Genomic DNA, 6,000 nt, shown 5'->3' on the forward strand with positions numbered 1-6,000 from the left:
TTTCTTATCTGAGCAACGTATATTTCGTATTTAAGTACGCAGATCATTGGATACGTGAATCTTTCTTTCTCTCTCTTTCTGTCCGGAACATGAACAGCGGTAAATGGAATGGGAAGACCGTTAATTTCGACACGGAGATGCTTTTTTAAGGCACATGAACGAACGCCCACTGGAATAAAGTAATTCCGGACGCGCAAGACGGTGGGGCGGGAGTCACGCAAACGCTCCTGCAAGCGGGCGGAGGGGCTCTTAACGGGTGGCACGGAAGAAGAGAGATGGAGTTTTATATCCCGCGGTATTAAAGCACCCCGAAGGCAATCAAAAGCCTTATACACGACTGCGATATTACCGCGCCCGTAATTCCTGCACGCGGATAAAAAGCCCGCCGTTACGAGCGTCGACTTTATTATTTTAAACGTCTCGCGACGAACATCTCGATGTCCGTTCGCGCGTTCGAAACGTTCGAATCGTGGGCGATTCAACGATCAATGAAGACGTCAACATGAGCGATAAACGTTGAAATAACATCTGCGAAACACGCCACATTCATGTTTCAGGAATTGTTTGAGAAATACGAGGTATGATAAGTTTCTCTTTTCAAAACTCGTTCTTAAAATTTTAATTTACAGACTGCTTTTTAATTAATACAAGAAAATTCAACGATTGGAATATTTGCTATCATTGTTACATTTCTCTTAACCACTGTGGCAAGCGTAAAGGTGCTCGATTAAGATTAATAAGGACGTAAGTGGTAATTAATACGTCAAAATAATACCACAATTATCTTCATGGGGCGTGTGAAAAATCGGTCAACGTCGCACGATTGCGGTTGTAATCGCGAGAAAAACAATTTTAATAAAGTGTAATGGATCGAGATTAATAAAGGACGTAATTAATATACGAGGCGCGACGCCAGAATAATCTCTGTGTGAAGCATTAAAAAATCATTTATCACTTGATCAAAAGTTTCGCCACGCGACGACTGAAAAGCGTATAAAAATTTACTGCATACATCTATACATGAACATAATACGTATTACATGCATGCAATTTTGCATATTCTAGATGTGGCATTGCCATCGCGACCCTTGCCACAGAGAAGGCAAGATGCAAGATGCGATCACTATTACTTGACACGAACGTGACTCGTTATGGTCGGGAAAAAGATTAATCCTCCACATTTCATTTATATCAGACAAGTTCAAAGCACTTTGCGTATTTTCGAACGTCGCAGAGAATCTAGTATAGGTCATAAGTGAGTAGAGATTGTAAAAGAGCAGTGTCCAAAATCCAAAAACAATTATTTTGGTTAAACAAGTGAGATACGTTGAAAACATATTTCTTTGAATCTACTAAATTTTTATTTACTTCTACTAAAACATTTGCTAGATTTGAAGAAATAGATATGAATTCTCGTAAAATTTCCAGCCTCAATCAAACAAAATTTTGGTTAAAGTAAAGAAATCATTTCCTTGAAATTAAATAAAAGTCTAGTAAAATAAAATTTCAAACAAATTTGTTTGATTCCAAACAAACTTTTTTCTGGGTGCACGTGAAAAACATAATTTGAAATGCAAAAGTAAACTTTTGAAACATTAAAACTAAAAATTTTTTAATATATACGGTTCTCTGTTACAACTTATCATAAAAGATAATATTATGTGTGTTGTGGATATACGTGATATTCATATTGTATATTGATTTAATAATAAATTAACGATTGAGCTTGTTGGAACTGAAAGGCAGCGCGTCGCTATTTTTGCGTATAAAATCATTCGAGAGAGACGGTATTCAATCCAATGTACATGCAATCGTAAACGAGGATTCGTCATAAACATCGTAACCACATTTTACCACACGCTCCCCCCCCCCTCTCTCTCTCAGTTCTCTATGAAAATATTTCTTCCTCTGCTCCCTTTTCTTCGTTCATCAGGAAATGCCGAGATCGCAAGTGAAGTGAGAGAAATACGCTTTTCTACCGATTTTCTCACACTGTTGCCATCAGCCGATCCATTCGTATATATTCTTCCTCCCACCCTCTCTTTTAACAGCTAACTTCAATATTCATGAGAATATAAATATAAATAAAAATATCGATATATGAATGTAAGCATGTCGATGCGTAAATATTCATGAAACCGAATATTACATCCGAATAGAGAACTAGCGCAAGGCGGAATAAAGGGGCGAGAGGGAAGGAGCAGAGGGAACCAGGTTGAAACTACACCAGGCAGCCTCAAAGGGGCGCCCTTCAATTCGCCGTCGTTATCGGCAACGTAGTCACAGCTATAAACGGCGCTATAAGCTATCTCGCCGATAGCTACGTAGCTACCAACGAAACCGGCAACTGCGCACGGCAACCAAAATTGCTCGCTAATGTCATAATTATATATATTGCGGCGGTTGTGCCTGAAGACGGGAAGTATCGAGATGCCGCTATTGTGCACCCTTTGAAGGGCCCGGTTAATTTATTCGTATGTAGCGTAGCGCGCGCTAAACGGCCATACAGGATGTATAGCACTATTGTCGGGTATGTGGAAAGCCACATGCTTGTAGAGGGTGATTCGTACACGCAGACAGTCCTGCTTTACAATCCTGACTCACCTTTTGAAGCAATGACACGTATTTATGAGTGGTCCTGTAGCGTGTAACACAGCCGCACACGATACCGATCGAAGAGCTAGTTTCAATCGTTCAACCCTTCAATTTGCACCTGAGCGCGTCTGCTGTACCCTTCGTACCTGTCTTCCGTTGGCTAACTTCGACCCTTGAGACTACTCAGGCCAAGACGTCTTGTGACAGCTCGTAAATGAGGTCAAGCAAGTTGGCGACGAGGGCAAAGGGTAGTTTCAGACACTCTAACTCATTATAAGAGGGAAGTTGAATTTGTTGGAAAAGTAGCAGTAGTATTAGATACTTTAGATATGCTAATAACTTTTATCTAGGCAAAATTGATATATTACTTGCGTAATTGGTGCATAGAGAACGTTCCTTTCCAAACTAAATTAATTTTGCAGGCTAAGAGAGGTTTATAGCGTTGCCAAATGCTTGCCTCGAAGGAATTGTCACAAATTCGCAATAAACACAATGAATTCCACGTTATCAATAAATTGATATCAGAAATGTATGTTAGAAGAAGATTCGTAAAACAAAAATGAAACCAATTACTGTGACACTTTCTTGCAAAAGAAGCATAAAATTTTTTATAACACAGAAATTGTACGGAAATTCAACTTGATGCGAACTATAAGTGGCTCGTACAAGTTTTCATTCCGCCCCGGATTCGTTATACTTGTTATTTGTATTAATGCTCACTTTTCTTCGTAGCGCACGTGAATTTCGCAATTACTATGCGCTCTGTTATTAATGCACGTACGCACGTGCACGCGCGCGCATGCATGTGCACGTGGCTCGAGTAACGCTACCATTATGCAGGTCCAAGTCAGTCACCTCAATCGATGAGACCGCGAGATTTCCAACGGCAAGATTTATGCGCCCGAGGCTCGCGCACGAGGAAAAGGTTTTCATGATTTTCACGCGCACGCAATAGTTTAATTGGCCCTCGCGCGATCTAACACGCTTATCCGAGTCCTTTAATTGTGCATTCGTTACTCGCCTAGTCAACGGTAATAAGAACGTGTCGAAAGTTCCGCACGGCGTACGCGATAACTTTTGCAGAAAATAATCAAGTGATATCAATACTTTCAGTTATCTTTCTTGGGAAGTTTTTTAGTTTCATAGCGAATAAAACTCGCATTAAAAGGAGAAAGTAAAACTGCGAAGTACGTATAATAAAAGAACTTTGGATTTTATTAATTTCCTATTCATTTTCGTCGTATGTTTTATGTATGAATAATGCAGTTCGAAAGCAATTCATTGAATAAATAATAATTACGACTAGAAAACTATATTAATCTTAGATTGATCTATAAACGCCATAAGTTTCAAAACCGGCAAAATTTTCGGGAAATTGCTGAAATGCTTATTCTTTAATTGGCAACAGTTCGAAAAAATTTAGACTACCTTTCTCTCCCTAAATAAAAGCTTGCTGCTAGAGGGCTGAACGAGAAGATAGCCTTTTCACTAAACGTGCGGGTTCGCAACTTCACAGAGGTAGCAGCACACCTTCTTAGAGCAGTGGAATCGGTTAATTACATTTTCCGCGAGGCCACGTCTAGACGGAATGCAATTTCGATTCGCCGGTTCCGGTAACCACAGCGATCAGCCACCTTAAAACAATGGTTGATTTTCGGGCGGAGCGGAACAGCCCGAAACGCGGAAACCAGCAAGCGTATCTCTCTCGCGCCATTTCAGACGCGTTCAGCAAATTGCGTTAAATACAAAAGAGACAGTAATAGCAGCAGTAATTTTCCGAGAAGCATTAGCACAAGTACCGTTAATTGACGCTGAAATTTTGCCCGTCTTGCAAACTCGAATACTTTTCAAAGTCAGAATGTCAAGATTATTTTCCTCTTAAAATGATCACCTAGACCTCCAGAATGCGGGAATTAACCTCCTAGAGATATTACTTCGAAGAGGGACTCTAAGACGATTTTACGTTAATTACGCATCGGAGAATTAAATAAAACCCAACAGTAAGATTCTGCGTTTTTTTTACTAGTCGATTAATTTAGTTGCTTTCGATCATAGGATTGATAAAAACTTTCTTTCAAAATTACATTATATATTCCATACTTTTATATTTTTCATTAGAAAAATGTTCGTTTTTGAATTATAATTGTATTTTATATTTATATAACAAAATATTCACGTGCTTCGTGGAAAAAAAATTCACAATTCGTACACAGAATACTTCGCTATCTCTAAATAAGGGGAATGTGCTATTATTTTCAAAACGGGGAACAGGTACCTACAATAATTTTCTTTAGAGTCGGTCACGTTCGAAACAATTGCAAATGTCCACATGCGCTTGTTAGCTCGTCATTAAGAAGCTCTTTCCTTCACTTTGCTTTTTTCTTCACTTTCCACGATGACATTTGCCTATAACGAGTGGCAAAAATGCGTCCTCCGGATCGCGTCAAAGAAATCGTTGGACGATAGCGTAGCCACACGGTGTGTGGGCACAGCGGCGCGGCAGACCTCCATCGTGGGGCCTAGGGCCCTAAAAGAAAGGGAGAACGAGGGGGCGGCCTCACACGGGGCTTCGGCCGGCGTGAGTCTCGACGCGAGGAGGTCTCAATCTCACAGGATATGCCGCGAGGCCCGATGTGTACACATACATACATACATACAGGGTGGTCCGGCTCGACTTTACCACCCGAAATAACTCGCGCATTTAATTCAAAGAGGTGACCGGATGAGCTCCAATAAAACCGGCCAACGTAACGATGGAGGGAATCGCGTGTATTTTTATTCCGTTTGTCGGAAAATCGAACCGAGAACAATAACATTTTAAATAAACGATCATACGAGGGTAACTTTGGTCGCGATGAGTTCACCCTATAAGCAATATCGCGTGTATTTTTACTTTCCATTTGCTGGAAAATCGGGCTAAAAAAGATGGGAACGATTATATGGAATATCGAGACAATCGCAAAGGTTTTACCCTGTAGATTCATATATTTTATATGGATATATACATGGATATACGATGTCGGAAAAAGAAAAGAGGAAGAGAGAGGGAGAGGGAGAGAGAGAGAGAGAGAGGACCTAGCCGAATCGTACCGGACGACTTTACCACCATGATTAATCGGCACCGCCTACTTATCGTGTTAGATTTAGACGGCGGGACCGCAGGGGCGACCGGGCCTTGTATTTCGGACAGCACAAAGGGACTCCGCGCGTTTGATTCATTGGGCAGCGAAGGATGCTCGACGTATCGACTCTGTGCTTTCTCGGCTTAGACCTTTCGCCTCATCCCCTTATTCTTTTAACTAAGATCGTCTTAATGTTACGAATACTCAGGACTCTTCTCATAAATTTGGAAAATTGTGTAAATCAGGAAATCGAGAGTCTGTAAAACTTTTAACAATCTAAAAG

Source organism: Vollenhovia emeryi, unplaced genomic scaffold, assembly GCF_000949405.1.
Source record: "Vollenhovia emeryi isolate VEMERY1.0 unplaced genomic scaffold, V.emery_V1.0 DF939145.1, whole genome shotgun sequence".
NCBI lineage: Eukaryota > Metazoa > Arthropoda > Insecta > Hymenoptera > Formicidae > Vollenhovia > Vollenhovia emeryi.